Here is a 17,673-nt window from a genome sequence, read left to right as displayed (position 1 = left end):
GGAGGGAGTTGAAGGCCTTGTGAATTAACAGTATTGGAATTACATGGGTTCCGAAGTTTGTGTTTTAAGTGTCAGCCACAGGGAAACCTGAGAGATCTGGGTTACTGCTGAAGAAAAATATGTTACACAGTGAGAATAGAAAAACCCAGTACTGTTTCCTGATTACTGTATTGTATAGTATATGGACCTTTTAAAAACATTAAAGCGTATAGCAGAAAGTGAGCAGCCCATGTAATAGCCCAGCTCACACACCCATAAAAGTCATAAGAAAATCTTCATATTTTTTCTATACAAATACTAATATGGTGGTAAAATAGCAGGATATCATTCACAATCTGTATGAAATCTTGCAATCATATAGGTTCCTTTACCTGTACGCCTTTATGTTATAGGTATTGTGGTGATTATATCTACATACATTGAAAACCCCATCAGACAACTCTGTCATTACTGCTTTAAACAGTCATACGTATTTTAAGGAGCTTAAGAGATGAAAATTAGTATCCATTTACTCAGATTTTTACCATTTTTGTTGTTTTTCTTTCATTCTTAAAGTTGCAAGTTTCTCTCTGGTATCAGTTTCCTTTCGCCTAAAGAATTTCCTTTAGCATGTATTTTAGAATCTGTCTACTGGTTACAAATTCTTTTAGATTTCCTTCATTTGAGAATGTCTTTATTTCACCACTTTCATTCCTGTAAGATATTTTCACTGGATATAGACTTCTGGGTTGACACTTGTTTTCTTTCAGCACTTTTAAAGATGTTCAACTGTCTTCTGGACTCCATGGTTTATGATGAGAAATCAGTAGTCATTTGAATTATCTTTCCTCTAAAAATAATGTGTTGTTTTCCTCTAGACTCTTTCAAGATTTTAAACTATTTTTTTCTTGGTACTTAATAGTTTTATTATGATGTGTCTGGGCATGGTTTTCTTTGACTTTATCTTGATTGGGCTTTACTGAGTTTCTTAGATCTGTAAATTGATGTCTTTCACCAAATTTGGGAAATTTGGGCCATTATTTCTTCAAATGTTTTTATGTACCAATATCTATTATTCTGGGACGCCAATGGCATGAATGTTAAACATTTTGATCTTGTCCCACAGATCTCCATGGCTCTGTTCATTGTTTTTCAGTCTTTAGTCCCTCTATTATTTAGATTGGATAATTCCTATCCATCTGTTTTCAAGTTCACTGACTCTTACCTCTATCATGTCCATTCTGCTATTGAGTCCATCTAGTAAATCTTTTATTTCAGATTATATATTTTTCAGTTTTAAAATGTCCCTTTTAAAATAGTTTCTATTTCTCTGCTGAGAATGTTTATCTTTTCATTCATTTCAAGACTATTCTCCTTTATCTTATGGACCATCGTTATGATAACTACTTTAACATCTTTGCCTGATAATTCCATCATCTGGATCATCTAGGAGTTGGCATCTTTTGTCTTTTCCCTTGAAATTTTCTTCTTTTGTGTATGCTGGGTAATTTTGGATTGTATTCTGAACATTTAAAATATTATGTCATGAGACTCTGTGACCTATTAAAACCCTCTGGCGAATGTTGATATTTATGTTTCAGCAGACCTTATTAGGTTCAGACTGCAAAATCTGTATCCCCTTCTGTGGGTGACTTTTCCAATGATAGTTTTCAAACTGTTGCTATGGTGTTTTGGGTCTGTCCCATGTTTGTGCTACTTAGGGGTTAATCTGAGACTTGAGTGGTGGTTTAAATCATAATTCAGTTCTCAAAGACTTTTCCATGGTGCTTTGTATCTGTCTTGTGCATTCACAGCTCAGAGTCAAGTCTGGGCCTTGTGTAGGTTTATACACAGAATTAGAAAATTCCTTTTTCTGGCTCTTTCCTCTCCAGGGTTCTTCTCTGTGATCTAGCCCATAGAGGACTCATGATCCTCTGCTCAGAAAGATGGGGTTTTACTTAGGGTTTTATCTGTCTGTATCCTTGCTGCTATAGCACCCCTCCATGACTGGGACCCACCCTCAGGGCAAAGAAGCAAGAGAAAAAAAGAGAAAAAGAAAACAGGGATTCCTCACATACTTCTGGGAGTGCAGGGGCCTCTTTCCCCAATTATCCTCGTCAGAGAAACAGAGTTCCTATTGGAGTTTCAGCTGCCTGCACTGCCACCACACAGTTCCATGACTGGGGCTTGTCTTCAGGTCAAACCTGGGGAGCTCATCCCTGGACAGGTTGCTGCTGTAATTGTTTACTTCCCTTCTTGTCTCTTCTGTTTACTTTTCAGAGTCCTCAGGTAGTTGCTTTTTATATCTTGTACATTGTTTTTAGTTGTAATTAGAGAGAGGTAGGCTATTGTGGGCTTCATCCATCTTGTGTGGCACCAGAAATTCTTATAATCCTTTTAAAGTTTCATCTTTTTACTTTTAAATCTTTGCTCCTTCTGGAATTAATTTTGATGTAAGGAGTAATGTACACTCTTATTGTTGTTATTATTATTATCCTAGGAAATCTTTGGTAGGTGAATAAATCAGGAGCCGTAGTGGAAAGACCATGGGATTAGCAGTTGCATCAGTCTGGGTTCAAATGACTCCATCACTTACAAGTTCGTGACCTTGGGCATAACCTCCCTAATCTCAGCTTCCTCATCAGTACAGTAAGGATAATGACTAGTATCTGCTTCACAGAGTTGCTGTGAACATTAAATGAGATAATGCTAGTGAATTATTTTGCATGGGATCTGGCACTTAGTAGGGGAATTAATAAATGTCAGTTATCGTGACTATGATGATGGTGATAAGTATTGTTGTCATATAAGTAACAAGACAAAGTCATTACACTTGAGAGTCAGGTGCACTGAAGGCTTAGGGGGATGTTACTTAGTCACAGTACATATGTCAAATCATATAGAAAGCTGCTCTCTGTCCCAGAACATGTGTGAGGTCTGAATCAGTGACATGGATTTGAGTTTGTAGGATAAGGAAATGTGACTGGGAGATGGAGAATGTTATAGGTAACACATTCATAGCTCCCTCAGTTAATGTTTGTAGACAAGGAAAATGAAGAATCCTACATTTTAGAAAATGGTGTTTTTCAAATTGGAATCAGAATCATCTGGTCTACTTGTTAAGATGCAGATTCTTGGGCCCCACTCCTGACCTAAGAAATTAGAACTGTGGGCAGGGCCTGGGAATATGCATTTAGCAGGCTCCCCAGGTAATTCTTTTTTTAAAATAAATAAACAAAGAAACAAATAATTAATTAATTTATTTATGGCTGTGGCGGGGGACTCGCTCACTGCCAGCAGCCTGGCAGCCCAGTCACTCCATCTCTCCATTTCTCGGCTTGTCTTCTATTTGTGTTTTGCTCCATTATTTCAACTTCTTCCAGATGGCTGGGAATCCAAGTACCACCATCTCTACAAACACATCCTTTAACTTACAATCCAAGGGAGAAAAGGCAGAAACCCTAGGGCAGGGCTTTGATTGGTCTGGTTCAGGTCACATGTCTGTCCCTGTGGCTAGAAGTCAGGGTACTGCAGTTGAAACTGAAACCATGCACCTCAGATCGGGACTTGAACCCATGCGGCCGGGACTCGAACCCACCCAAAACCCACAGTCTTCCAACTGAGATCACACGCCTGGTTTCAGGACTTAATGAATTTCAAGTTCGTGATGTCTCATTGCAGAAAGAATTCACTGAGGGGCAAAGTGATAGATAAGAAGTGGATTTATTTAGAGAGAAACACACTCCACAGACAGAGTGTGGGCCACCTCAGAAGGTGAGAAAGGCACCAGGGTATGGGGTTGTCAGTTTTTATAGGAGTGGGTCATTTCATAGGCTAATGAGTGGGGGGAGTATTCCAGTTATTTTAGGAAGGGGCGGGGATTTCCAGGAGTTGGGCCACCGCCCACTTTTTGATCCTTACAATAGGTCTTGGAACTGTCATGGCGCCTGTGGGTGTGTCATTTAGCTTGCTGTTGTGAGAGTATACTGAGGCTCAAGGTCTAGTGGAAGTTGACTTGTCTGCCATCTTGGACCCATTTGGTTCTAATAAGTTTATGTCATGTCCTTGGGCTATGTCATTCTTTCAGAGGTTGTGCCCTGCCTCCTTCCCTCCTGTTTCAAAACCCCCCTCCAGAATCACAAGGAATAGGAAAGGAGCAGGTCCTCTACAAAGCAAGGGAAATAGTTACCAGAATAAGGAGGCAAAGGATTCTGGTTCGACCAAAATAGGACATCGGCCACACCCTGCATTCCTCTTACCTTTATTCCTTAAGATTTTGAAATTTGAGATTTGAGTGCAGCCCAGACCATCCTAGGACCCCCCTGGATATGCTCAAGTCTGTCAGTATCCCACTCACAACGTGACTCTCTTCCCCCAGTGGAATCCTGAGGAACGCACTCTTCCTCGAGTGATCTGATCTGCACAGGACACAGCAGATTCCTTGGGTTCCTTGTTCTGAACATGACCATCCCAGTGCCAGGCGTATAGTGCGTACTCCAGAAATAATGAGTGCATAAAAAGATAACCATGATTCTCAAGCCAGTCCTGCCTAAACATTTCTCCCAAAGGCAAATAAGGCAGCTGTTTTGCAATTGGTAAAATATAGCAAAAGAGACACAACCAGTTGCTCTGAGAATAAGGGAACGTGTGGAGGCTATGGCCGGGACACCTCACCAGGTGCGCCTGGCACCCCTGCTTGGAGGGAGGGCTCTGTCCTCCTCTAAACTTTCAGTTCACTGGAATGAGCTGCTCCTCCCCAAAGGCAGCAACACAGGAAGCTGAAGATATTTACAGAATAAAAACAAAACCCAAAAAACTGCATGTCCTTTTCCTGCCTTAGGACTTTGGCTTCAAGGGACAGAAAATTCAAAATGGCAGTGACCTAAATGTGAAAGACTGTCATTTAAACCAAGTGCAGAGGTAAGAGGTCAAGGCTGGAATGGCAGCTCCACGGTCCCTGGGGACCCAGATTTGCTCTTGTTTCTCCACCATCTTGTTGGTCCCAAGTTCCCACCATCATGCCACCATTCTAACAGAAAGCAGGAGGGAATAGGGGAAGGAAGAGGGTGAAGGTATGCTCCAGCGGTCTCAAGATTTCCAGAAAGCGCCCTTAACACTTCCATTTACATCTCATGGTCGGAACTTAGCTCTAGCTGTGAGCGAGGCTGGGAAGTAAGGTTTTTATTCCAAGCAGCTTTGTACTCTGTTAAAGCCAAGGGCTCTGTCAGTATGTAAGAGACAGGAAATGGATGCTGGAATGGGCAACCGGGATCTCTGTCAACGCTGCCAGGAAAGAAAAGCTGATTCTACAGTGTGAAGGCAAAAGCAGGGAGATTAGAACGTGCCCTGCTGTGGTCTGGGCTACGGTCCTGGTAGGGATTTTGGAGAGGAAGACTTCAGTCCCTCAGTCACGTTGCCAGAGCATCTTCCGTGAAATTAACCAGACCAGATTCAGGATGTGATCTTGGTTTCCTGTAACTAAACTCCCAAGCATGATATGCAAGGCATTCTGCACCTGCCCTGTTCTACCTCCTTCGTGTAGCAGCAACCTGCCACTCTCCTGCACTAGGACCACACCCAGCTCCCTGTCATTTCTAAACACGCTCAGGCCAGTTTAGTTCCCCTCCCTCCACACGTGCAGTTCCTGGTGCCTGGAAAGCACTTTCTTCCCCTCCTTGCATGAAAACTCCCAAACACTGAGCTTTCGAGTTGAAGCTCACAAGGACCTCCTCCACGGGTCCCACCATTCCCTCCTTTGTGATTGCTAGAAGCCTTCCTCAGATTTCCTTTGCTTTCTCTGTATGTGTTTTCCTCATCACCGACCACCCTATTTAAAACAGCAGCCCCCATTTCCCTCTAGACCCTTATCCTGCTTTATTTTTCTTTGTAGCAATTAATACCACCTAACATTTTAGGTATTCATTTATTTCCATATGTTATTGTCAGTCTCCTCCCATTAGAAAGTAATGTTTCCAAACTCCTGGAAGATATTTAGCTTAGGGATTTCATGGAAAAATGGGGAGGAGGAGTTTCTTGGGATTCTCCAAATCATGTTATTCCTCTAAAAGATCTAAAAAATATTTTTTTCATAGCTTTACTTGTTTTAAAATGATAATGAGTGACTCAAATAATAAACAGGGGGCTTCCCTGGTGGCGCAGTGGTTGAGAGTCCGCCTGTTGATGCAGGGGACACGGGTTCGTGCCCCAGTCCGGGAAGATCCCACATGCCGCGGAGCGGCTGGGCCCGTGAGCCATGGCCGCTGAGCCTGCGCGTCCGGAGCCTGTGCTCTGCAACGGGAGAGGCCACAACAGCAAGAGGCCCGCGTACCGCAAATAATAATAATAATAATAATAAACAGGGAATCAGTTTTTCTGTGATACAATTATGCCAAAATTTCAGAGATGTTCTGTTTAAAAACCTGACGAATTAAACAAATACAAGTTTTGTGAATCATGAACCAATGTGTTGTGATGAGACTACGTATTTCAACAACATACAAAAATGATTTCTACCTGATATTTTTGATAAAAGATTAAAAGAGAACATTAACACAAATTAAATACTTATTTATTCGTTATATGACAAATATTCCAGGTATAAAAATTTTTTCACGTTGCATTGATTTGGTTAAGAGTCCAGAAGCATCTTTAAGTTGGGTACATGTTCCTTCATACATGCTCATTTCCTTAATAATGAAAATATTATTTGAGCTGCCTACTGTGTTCAGCTCAAATATTGCCTCAGAGAGGCCTCCTTGGGCTGCATGGTTCAAAGCAGTAGCGCCCCACCCCTGTCTTCTCTTTCTCCATTCCTCCCTTACCAATAGGAGGTAAGTTCTAAGAAAAGAGGAGTGACCATTTGTAAGTTGCAACCAGGCCCTCAAAACTCTACAAGTTCAATGTGAGTCCACACTGCAAGTGGGCCAACCCTTAAAATGTTAGCAGTAGCAATAGTAATAACAGAGCTATTTCTTTTTAGCTCTTATTATGTACCAGGCGTCGTTTAAGTTTTTAAAATTAATGGTTTCTACGGGAGTAGATAGGATCATTATCCTTTGTTTTATTGAGAAGGTCCCAGAGAGGATAAATAACTTGCTCAAGGTCACGCAGCTAGTGAGTAGGAGAGCACGTGCCTCCAAATTACATGCTCTTCACTCTGACATCTTACTGCCTCCAGAGCAATTTTATCCTACATACAACATGGTGTATGTTTCCAGGGGAAAGCTAGGTACGTACTCACTGCCTCTTCTCTGTGTTAGTTAAACCACACAGAAGAGGGGTGTGTTTGGTTTTGGGATCCACTAACTGGAGCCCTTGGAGAGAGGGTCCAGAAATAAACCATGAAAGGTGGGGCTGAGAGCCTGATGATGCTTGACCTGGGATGGAGAAAGCGTGTGATTGCTTCCCTACTTTCTTTAGGTCCTTGCTCAGGTCAGAGAGACGCTGTTTCTGATCACCATTTAAAATGGCAACCCCTAGGGCTTCCCTGGTGGCACAGTGGTTGAGAGTCCGCCTGCCGATGCAGGGGACGTGGGTTCGTGCCCCGGTCCGGGAAGATCCCACATGCTGCGGAGCGGCTGGGCCCGTGGCCGCTGAGCCTGCGCGTCCAGAGCCTGTGCTCCGCAACGGGAGAGGCCACAACAGTGAGAGGCCCGCGTACCGCAAGAAAACAAACAAAATAAATAAATAAAATGGCAACCCCGTCACCCTGGTCCTTCTCCTGTTTAATTTTTCATCATAGCCCTTATTACCACCTGACATTTTCTGACACATTTATTATTGACCAAAGTCATTGTCTATCTCCCCCACTAGAGAGTAAACTCCATGAGTCCAAGGATTCTGTCTAGTACCATCTTTCCAGGGATGAGAACCGGGCCTGGTACAAAGTAGACATTCAATGTATTTGTTGAGTGAATAAATAAAATATGAGTCCCCAAATATTTTCATTTGTTGACATACTATTCTCTTCCTTGTCCAGGAGTAGATTCAATTAGTATATACCTAGAGTAATATCACAGTGAGAATTTTATATCCTAAATTTTCCACTGATATTGAGCTAGGCATATTTTTCTTTTTGCTGAATTTAAACTTTACCCTCCTCTTTCTTCTCCTATCTCCACTCTCCCAAAGGCAATTAATATTAAAAGTCTATCCTCCCACATCTTTCTCCCATATAATCATGTACCTGTATGACATGTACATGTAAGTTTTTTCATCGTTTTACAAATGGATATATTATATATCTCTTCCATTCTGCCTTTCTCACCTATGTATGCAAGTATATACTTAAAGATATACTTACATACATAGATATACTTCTATATCTATGAAGATATAGAATAAACATTTAAAAAGCCCACAACATACTTCATGGTATAACTGTTTCAGCAATGTATACATTTCTTATGGACAGGTATTTCAATTGTTTTCCATTTGTTGCCATTTCTATCAGTCCCGCAATTTGCATTCTTATATGTATATTCTTTTGACTCTGTGTTTTATTTCTATTTGTTATATTTTATAAAGTGGGATTTCTGGAGTATTAAGGTGTGCAGTCAGAATGGATTTGCTAGATTACTTCCCCAAAGAGCTATAGCAATACACATTTCTGTCAGCAAAGGCCAAGAATGCCCTTTTCTCTCTGCAACCTTGTGTGGGGAAATAAACCTTCTCTGGATTTCTCAGTGCTCCTGTAAAATGCTCTAGCCTCCTGAGACAGAGAAATGTATTTGGTATAAAGATAGAATGTTTGCCTTCGCTTCTCCTAGGCACGTTTTGCTTTTCGTACACTGTGAAAATTAGATCTATAGCCATTTGCTAATTCCTCTAATCCAAAAGGTTAACAAAATTTCTCTTATCTTCCCAAATGGGACAAATGACTATAATCTGGACTAGATCCCTAGGTTAAGCTTCCAAAGTGTCAGGAATACTGGATCACTATTTCCCTAGTGTTTATGTTTCAAAAGGGATGAAGCCCGAACCTTGGAGCCATCTCTTGGTAAAAGCCTGAGACACCTACCGGGCTTTGCTGGCCCCTGGAGAGAGATTTTTACATTCCAAAAGGTCAGAGTGAGCATCCAGGATCCTTCCTATCTCTTCTCCAAAGGGCAAAGGTTTTTCTCTCTCCTTCCCAGAGAGGAGGGAGATGGCTGCCTCTCTCCTGTATACAAATGGAGGAAATACTTTTTTCCTTCCCTTGTCTATGGAATGAAACCTGCCACTCACAAGAGAATTTTTATCAGCCCTCACAGCATTACCTGTGGGTCTAGGAGTCAGGGACTGACACTGCACTTTACTCTGACTGTTGATCTGGTTACATCAATAAAGAACTCTTTTCTCTGACCCAAGTGCTCATGCTTCTGCAGCATATATATATATATATATATATACACATATATATATACACACACATATATATATGTGTGTGTATATATATATAAAACAAAAACTGTGCAAGTGGGAAAACATTCCAGACCCTTCACAGTTTTGACACAGCATCCTGCCAGTACTGGGAATGTTCATTCTTTTTCATCTTTGCCAATCTAATGGGTGAAAACTGTCTTCTCACAGTCTTCTATTTTCTCTTCTATCAGTGAAATTGAACATATTCCATTTTAGACATTTCCGTTACCTCACCTGTGCATCTGTGTGAGAATTGCCTTTTCATAAATTCTGCCCTTTTTCCAAAGTTTTCCTTGAAATCTTTCTTATCAGTTTGTATTGGCTGTTTTTATGGTAATAGAATAGCTCTGAATATAGGCTGACAGTGGCTCTCCAGCAAACGTTTTGCAAATACTTTTTCTTTCAGTCAACCTTTCAGCACGGTATTTGTCCTCATCCTGCAATTCTTCCTGCATGCTTTGTCTGCTTTCTGTGTGCTGTCTAACAGGAAGAGGGTCCTTAATGCCTACTACTTGCAGGTCCAAATGGTAAAGCGAGTGCCAACCTTTTAGTTGGTGAGAAAGGGGCTAGAGTCACATGGAGAGAGGGTCCTTCCTGAGGGGCTTACTGTAGGGAGGATGTGTCCATTGAAAACCTCCTGTCTGACCCTGAGTCTGATATGGAGGAGGAAACAGTTTCTCTGCTAGAGACGCTACTCCCGAAAAGGGAGATCATGGCGGGGATGTCCCAACGGCTGGTCCCTGCAGCTTGGGGCTTGGGATGCACACTCCACCCTGGGTTAGGAAGCACTTCGGCATCCTGACTCCTACCTTATCACGGGTCACCGGGCAGGCAGTCAGAAAGCGGAGCCTGCCCCCTCCCCTCACTCCCCTGGAGTCAGGGGGCAGGTGCCCAGAAGAGCAAGCTGAGCAGGACCCACAGCCAGTGGCGCCAGCAGGCTGCGTTTGGACCAGAAATGAACAGGATGCGAAATGGGGCTGAAACCGCTGAGGCAGAGACCAGGGGAGTGGGGCCCAGTCGCCATGCTGGATGCTGAGAGCGGGAGATGGATGACGACGGGGCCCTGGGTATCCTTGGGGAGTGTGGTTCGAAAGGTAGAGGAGGCACAGCCGAAACGCCACTCGGGGCCAACAGGCAGCCTGCCGGGCACATTCCTTCAGTAAAGTTTCTTTCTAAAAAGAAACCACATGGTAGCTGATCAGGGGTTGAGGTTTCTTTTCCAGATGTAAGCTCTGAGTGTACAGAAGTCAAGAGGAACCCAGGGCCTTATGAAAAATGGATATTCCTCGCCCTTATTAAAACTTCCAGAAGCTAGTAAAGACCCAGTTTCTAGGGACAATTGGCCGGGACGCAGCTTGGGGGCCAGGAGGGCACGCCGACTCCCGAGAAATGTCGGCAACATCCACGGTGAGGCTGGGCTGTGGCTGGGGACTCGCTCACTGCCATTTTCCTGTTGGACCGCCAGTACACGTGTGGGGAGGCCTGGCTGCACGGTCTCCGAAATCTCATTCTTTCCATGTGTCTCGTTGGCGAGGTTTCCTGCCACCCTCCTGGAGACTGGACAGAGCTGGCAGCAAGAAAAGAAAGACAAGTCAGGGTCGTGCTGCTCTAAAGAGGCATTTGGGGTTATTTTCATGAAGGGATGGGGTAGCCGTGAGGGTGGTGGGCCGGGCAGTAACTTTGCCTCTTGCCCAGATGTATAAATGGGAAGCATCAGGCTACAGGCTGTCCAGCAGAACTTGCCATGAGGGTGGAAACAGTCCATATTTGCACTCTCAGATAGGCACACGTGGCTAGTGGGCAACTGGAGTGTGACTATTAGAACTGAGAAAGTGGATTTTTAAGTTTACTTGATTCTAATTAAAACTTGAACATAAGTAGCTAGCGTAGTGGCTAGTGGCTATCCTATCGGACGGCTCAGCACTAGAGCATGGGGGTCAGGAGTCTGGGCTCTAGAATGAGACAGAGAATCTTGTTTCCCTCACTTCCTAGCCCTGTGAACTTGAAGAAGCAACTTAACCTCTTGGTGCTTCCCTCTCCTTTTATCTAAGTTGAGGCTGGTGGTACCAACCTCTCAGCCTTAATGGGGGTGTTGACTATTCAAATACGGAAACACTAAACAAACACGTTCAAATAATTGTCACAGTCCTGAGAATCCACACCTGTCAGTCGAGGTGGAGCTGCCAGGAATTTTCAGGTAACGTAGGAGGCAGAAAGGGAAGGGATGCTTTCTGAGAAATGGGCTTGGAGAGAGTTCAGTTAATGAACTTCTATCTCTGGTGCTTCAGGGTTCCTGGCTGGTGAAGCGTGTTTCAAGAGGCTTTCCTGGGAGGTGACAAACTTAGGACGCTCCCCTCTGGGTGGGCTTTGTGTCTGAGAGTCGCCTCCAGGGCCAAGTCCTGAGCTGCTCAAGACTTTGACACATTCTAATGAGACCCCCGGGGGCAGCAGGAGTGGAGTGGTGTTGGAATCCATGTCCAGAGAGTCTTACTTGAGAGAAGGGAGAGGTGATACGAGAGGCTGGGGAAACTTTTTCCCAAGCTTGTAGTGTTGTCCTCAGGACCGGAAGGAGAAGTCAATCCAGACAACTTGCCTTTGGTCTAAAGCTACCCTAAGGCATCGGTGATGGTACTAGTCTAGGAAGCGGGTAGGTACAGAGGAGCCAAAAGCCTGGGAAGATGGCAAGGTCAAGTCCCATTTTCCTGTCTTTTGCTGGGAACTTTTTCTTTTTTATTAGTTTAAAAAATTTTTGTTTTTAATTAATTTACTTATTTTTGGCTGCTTTGTGTCTTTGTTGCTGTGCACAGGCTTTCTCTAGATGCAGAGAGCGGGGGCTACTCTTTGCGGTGGCTTCTCATTGTGGCGGCTTCTCTTGTTGCAGAACACGGGCTCCAGGTGCGCGGGCTTCAGTAGTTGTGGCACGTGGGCTCTAGAGTGCAGGCTCAGTAGTTGTGGCGCACGGGCTTAGTTGCTCCACCCACGGCATGTGGGAATCTTCCCGGACCAGGGCTCGAACCTGTGTTCCCTGCACTGGCAGGCAGGTTCTTAACCACTGCGCCACCAGCGAAATCCTTTGCAGGGAACCTAGAAGCAAACTTCCAGCCTGGCTTATCAAGGAAAGTTTCAGGGTGAGGACAGGATTTCACAGCTAAGTGTTTTCTTAAATTCCACAAGTCAACTCCACCCCTTTGCCTGCAGGTGACCTTTAGTGTGTTCCTAAGGGCTGGGAGCTGTGTTAGGCCTTGGTGACTGGGTGACACAATGATGTCACTTGCCTTCTGTAATGTTGTGATTTATAATAAGAAATATATACTTGGTCTTCTTCCTCAAAGCTGTCTCTGGCACAGAGCTCCCCATACCCTTGGAATTTCCTAATTGGTGAGAGCAATGAAGATGTCTTTTGTTATGTTAATGAGGCAACCTTTGGAAAGCTTCTAAGGGTGGGGATTGGTTGCCAACCACCTGGTTGGAACTCTCAGTCCACACCCCACCCCCATCGGCCTACGAAGCCTCCATAAAACCCCTAAGGATGGGGTTCAGAAAGCTTCTGGGTTGGTGATTTGGGGAGAGTGGTGCACTTGGGGAGAGCAGGAAGCTCTGAGCCCTTTCCCCCCACCTTGTACTATGCGTCTCTTCCATCTGGCTGTTCCTGAGTTATATCCTTTTATAATAAACCAGTTGTCTAGTAAGTAAAATGTTCCTCTGAGTTATGTGAGCTACTCTAGCAAATTAATCAAACCCAAGGAGGGGTTGTGGGAAGCTCCCATCTATAGCTGGTCAGTCAGAAGCACAGGTGACAACCTGGACTTGTGATTGGTGTCTCAGGTGGGGAAGTGGGGGGTTAGTCTTGTAGGACTGAGCCCTTAACCTGTGGGATCCGATGCCATCTCCGGGTCGATAGTGTCAGCGTTGAGTTGAATTGTAGAACACTTAGCTGGTGCCAGACAGTTGCCTGGTGTAGGGAAAAAACCCACATGTTGGAACTGGGTGACAGAGTTGGACCTCCTAACTGGACTCCTGCTTCCAAGCCCCTCCATCGCCTCTCTGTCCAGCACACCTTGTGAGTTTGGTCTTCCCGGCAGCCCATTTCCCTCACGGTGCAGCCCTGTTCCTTACTACCTCCTCTCACTCCCACTCTAGGCCCACTCTGCTCTCCTGCTCAGTTCCCACAGGGTCCTCAGCTACATCTCATGCCTCTAGCCTCTCGCCTTTGGTCCTCATTCAGTATAATCTTCCATCTGTTCTCTGCCAGGAATGTCCTTCTTATCCAAATCCTGCCCATTGGCTTAAGGCTCTCTGCTCCTGAAATCTCTTCTACTGCCCTCGCTCCCATCCCCTCTCCTTACGTGGACTTTCTCAGCGCTTACATTTTGACCCTACACTGATCAGTAGGGCATTTGGTTCTGAATAAGGGAGTACCTCATTTGTCTCGCTGTCATAAAATCCTGCTCCTCCGGGCTTCCCTGGTGGCGCGGTGGTTGAGAGTCCGCCTGCCGATGCAGGGAACGCGGGTTCGTGCCCTGGGCCGGGAAGATCCCACATGCCACGGAGCGGCTGGGCCTGTGAGCCATGGCCGCTGAGCCTGCGCGTCCGGAGCCTGTGCTCCGCAACAGGAGAGGCCACAACAGCGAGAGGCCCGCGTACCGCAAAAAACAAAACAAAACAAAACAAAATCCTGCTTCTCCACTACCCACTCCACGCTCCCACCAACTCTAGCCTCCTGGAAGGGCTCTGGGACCCTGTGGAATGGGTGCAGCCTCTTCTCAGGAAAGAGCTTAAGACTTTTCTCCCACATGCTCATACAAACACCCCAGAGAAGCCCCCAAGATTTATGCGGGGGGACGGGGAATCGGAGCACAGTCAGAGTTGAGGCAGGAGGCTCCGAAAGCCCCCGTCTGCCTCGCTAGATCCTCAGCAGGACTCTACAGGGCATTAAGCCCAGGTGATGCCATCAGGATCAAAGCCCAGTTGCAGTACCTGGCAAACAGGGTCATTACCGTCATGCATCAGGATGCCAAAGATGGATCAGAAATGGCAATGTGGGGCTTCCCTGGTGGCGCAGTGGTTGAGAATCTGTCTGCTAATGCAGGGGACACGGGTTCGAGCCCTGGTCTGGGAGGATCCCACATTCCGCGGAGTGGCTAGGCCCGTGAGCCACAGCTGCTGAGCCTGCGTGTCTGGAGCCTGTGCTCCACAACAAGAGAGGCCGTGATGGTGAGAGGCCCCCGCACCGCGATGAGGAGTGGCCCCCGCTTGCCACAACTAGAGAAAGCCCTCGCACAGAGGCGAAGACCCAACACAGCAAAAATAAATAAATTAATTAATAAACTCCTACCCCCAACATCTTCTTTTAAAAAAATAAATAAAATACTTAAAAAAAATGGCAATGTGCTTCAACTGAATGACTAGTTTCCTCTGTTCTCTGGTAGTAACTTACTACCAGGTTAAGCTGTTTCTTGAGACGCTCTTGGACCTGAAGGTTAGGACCACATTGTCAACTCAGAGGATACTTGACTGTCTGTGTATTAATAGCAGAGTATGTGTCTCAGTTGTCAAAATGTTGTACCCACAGCATAAGGGCTACAAGGAAAGGTTCCCCTCTGATTTATAATTAATGTCTCAAGGTAGTGGTGGGAATAATAATTAGAACAACAGACTTGGGTTCAAATCTTTCTGCTATTAGACTCAAAGTCTAAAAGCCTCAGTTTCCTTATCTGTGAAACGGGGATAATAATGGTAACTACCTTATAGAATGTTGTGGGGATTAAGTGAAATCATGCATTTCAAACACTTAGCGCAGTTCCTGGGACAATGTAAGTGTTCAATAAGTGTTAGCCATGATTGATATTATGTGAAGAGTCCTGTCATAAGATAAATCTGTAGTAACAGAAGACAGACATTTTTTGGGTTTTAGTAGTAAGTACATGAAGGGTACCTGGGTAGAAGTCTGTGAAGTTTTGGCTTTCTTGCTACCGCAGAAGTGAAGTGAGCCAAGGACACTGGTGGAATGTGACCCGGGGGTCTTGCTTTAGGACAGATGACCTGAGCATCACTTCTGGTTGCCCAAGTTTTGAGTTGCCTCTTGATGCTAATGGCATTGTGATGAGCTAAGCGTACACCGATGAAGTAAATAGTAATTGGGGTTGAGCACCTGTGGCTCATCAGCTCCCCCTAGAGGAAGGAGTGGGGTGGTGCTGGAAGGGGTTGCCAGGGGCCACTTGCTGATACCACATGGGCCGAGTGTGAGCTCTGGATCAGGGACATCTTGGATCTGGAGTTTGAAAGCCTCTTGCGCATGTATCTGCCTGTAATCTCTCTTCCAGGCGTGGTGAGACTTGTGAAAATAAACCCCAGCCCCTAGTCTGTCCTGCTTGCCGTGCCAGGGCGGGAAGAACACTCTGGATTGGGGGATAGTGGTAGTCGTTGCTCCGGGGGCTTCTGTGAGGGGGCTTAGGTCGCCGGTGAGTGTGGCCGTCTGCTGCCCTGTTGCACGCCCTGCCCTCTGCTGCTTCTAAAGAGGGCAAAGCCTGCCTGTGTGGGTGGGAAAGGTATTATTACTGGGGCTGTTGTGGTTATTGCTGCCACCACCACCAGTTACACAGGTGGAAAAGGGTATTGGTTGGGTCAGAAAACTGTCATCGAGTACTCAGATTCCTCTACTTAGATCAGAGAAGGAAAGAGAAAAGAAAAAAGACGCTAATGGGCCCTAAGAGACCAGAATGAACACTGAAGTGCATTTTGTCAGAAACAAAGGCCAGAGAAGGCAGTGAGATGTCAAGGGCTGCCATCTTCCTGGCAAGATACAACCCTTCCCCTGACCCCTAAGGCCATTTTTGGTGGCTGACTACGTGGTAGAGATCCTGCAGGTGCGGTCTGCACATTGTCCTGTGTAATCCTTGGGACAAACCCACGATGAAGGGGTCATTGTACCTCTTTTACAGTTAAGGCAAAGGAGCCTCAAAGACCTTAAGAGATTTGTCCGCTTTGATAGAGCTAGCAAATGGGAGAGTGAAATTTGAACTTGGCTCTGACTAGATCTAAAGTTTTCCAATTCATAACTTGGATGTTGCTTCCCAGGGCTCCATTTTCCTTCTCAGTAAAATGGGGGCGTGAAACTGGTTCTAAGGCCATCCTTCTAATGCCAGTGACCACAGGTGGCCATCAATAATTGAAAAAGGGAAAGTATAGGAAAGAATCCGTTTTGGTGAAACAGCAGTTCTGTCTGAATAGAGTGATCCAGGCAAGAGGTGTGTCCCAGGGGCTGGCAGGGGGCACAGGCAACTTTGGGAGGAGAGTTCTGAGAAGGCAGGGATTGAGACACATAGAGTCTGTCTTCCTCAGGCCATTTGGGTCCCCTGGGAAGGACATTAAAGATGCTGTCCTTTCTTGTGCCACTCTGCCCTTTCTCCTAGCCATGAACCCTGGGCTCTCACTCTTTCTTCCTCCCTAGGAAACAGGTGGGCCTGTCTACCTAGCTTTGGGCCACCAGACTGGACTCTCAGCTCTCAAAACTATGTTTTCCTTACCACTAGATGCTTCTCCTTTTATGCCTCTTCACCACAGGCCCAGCATCAGCACTGGGGGGGGGTCCTGGAAAAGTGGCTGGAGACTTCATCCCCTTGTCCGTGTCACTAGGTAGCTCTTGCTTCTCTGGGAACTATTGTGAATGACCCAAGTACAAAAGTGTAAATCAAAGCCTCATGATGCTTTGAGAGCTTCACACTTTCACTGAACTGGCAACATCAGCAGCTCTGTCTGCACCCACTGCACCAGGATGACTGTTAGGATTCAAACTGTCACCAGAGCTCCAGCAGACAGGATTCTCTGACCTCACCCATGATGCCAGAACATTCCATGGTCCAGCTCAAACTCATATCCAGCAACTGTAAGACCCTCCAAGACAGTTTCTTTTTTGCAGTAAAACCCCCCATGGATGTGCACTCGTGAAAAAAGATCAATTTTATTAATGTATAATTTACAGATTAAAATGCATCTATTTTATGTGTGCATTTGGTGACTTTTGACATATTTATACACCTGTATAATCAGTCTCATGATCAATATAGAGAACATTTACATCATCCTAAAATGTTCCCTGTTCCCTTTCTCATTTTTCCATCCCTGGTCCTAGACATCCACTGACCTGCTTTCCGTCTTGATAGATTTGTCTTTTTTGTAGTTTCATATAAATGAAATCTTCCAGTATGTAGTCTTCTATGTCTGGTTTCTTTCACTCAGCACAAAAATGTTGAGATTCATCCATGCGATCGCATGTATCATAGGTCATTTCTT

At 45.2% G+C, this 17,673-nt stretch overlaps 1 protein-coding gene across 10 annotated transcripts in view; it reads left to right on the top strand.

The window, feature by feature from the left end:
• PALM2AKAP2 (PALM2 and AKAP2 fusion) overlaps positions 1-17,673 on the top strand; it is a 607,743-nt gene that overhangs the window by 10,523 nt on the left and 579,547 nt on the right. The window lies entirely within an intron of this gene.

This window comes from Aethalodelphis obliquidens, unplaced genomic scaffold (genome assembly GCF_003676395.1).
Source record: "Aethalodelphis obliquidens isolate GAN/ISIS:26980383/991018 unplaced genomic scaffold, ASM367639v1 scaffold7, whole genome shotgun sequence".
NCBI lineage: Eukaryota > Metazoa > Chordata > Mammalia > Artiodactyla > Delphinidae > Aethalodelphis > Aethalodelphis obliquidens.
This window is presented reverse-complemented; position numbering and strand designations above follow the sequence as displayed.